The sequence below is a fragment of the Lucilia cuprina genome, chromosome X (assembly GCF_022045245.1).
Source record: "Lucilia cuprina isolate Lc7/37 chromosome X, ASM2204524v1, whole genome shotgun sequence".
Taxonomy (NCBI): domain Eukaryota; kingdom Metazoa; phylum Arthropoda; class Insecta; order Diptera; family Calliphoridae; genus Lucilia; species Lucilia cuprina.
In genome coordinates, this window is record NC_060949.1 from 4530483 (window position 1) to 4531522 (window position 1040).

Genomic DNA, 1040 nt, shown 5'->3' on the forward strand with positions numbered 1-1040 from the left:
AAGCCGCCAAAAACAAAATAAATAAGAAAATAAGATCAACCAATAGAAAATATGCCGCGATAAAGTATCTAATGTAATAAAAAGGCGGATTACATGATCGGCGGACAGCAAAATGCTACGACATGATGTGTAGGGGAAATATGTAAATATCTTATGTAGCAGAATTGTAGGAAAATGAAATTCGCGGGAAATTATATTTACATAACAGTAGGGGAAGACAAAAATAGGGTATTTAAGCTCACTATAGAAATGAAAATAGCACAGTTGCTGAAAGAAAAGTTAAGTGAGTGTGCAAGTATTTTAAGAAAAAGTAAATTTAAAAAAGGAAGAAAGTTATTTTTTGAAAATGAGGAAAAAGAAAAGGACTGTAGTGAACAATAAATCGATAAGAAATATGGCATAGTGTGTAGGAGTAAACATGATTTTGTTAACCCCTTATAGCTGGCTAATTTAAAAGAATGAAGTCACGCAATACTGGAAAGTCTGCCATCCAAGTAATTAGCCAGGTAACAATTTTTATTTGTTCAATCCAATTAAAACGGAAATGTCTTGATAATTAAAAAAGGAATTGGTGACAAATTTTACCTATTTTTATTTAAATAAGTTATTAAAAACGTATTCAGTGTATGGAATAATAACAATTATATAGCTCACTTAATTTAACCAACATAAGAGTCATACAAAATCTTCCTTAAGTATTATTACATTATTATATGAAAGAAATTTTAAACTTGTCATATGGAAGGCCAGTTACAAACAAAAAAGAAATTTAGAACCAACTATTAAAATAGAAAGAGTCTAGAAATAGTTTTTTTTTAAATAAGAGAAAAAGAAATTAAATAGATTTAATATACGTTAAGGTAGTTGTGGAATCGTGAAAAATAATATTGTGAATCGTAGTAGCGTCCAGTAGTTGTGTGTATGTTTATTTGAATCATGTGAAGCTCGCGGTAAACTGAAAAAACAGGTGGGTTTCGGGTCGCTGGAAAGAAAATTCTGTGGATCCATACGCGACAAGGTTGGGAGGGCAGATACAGAGG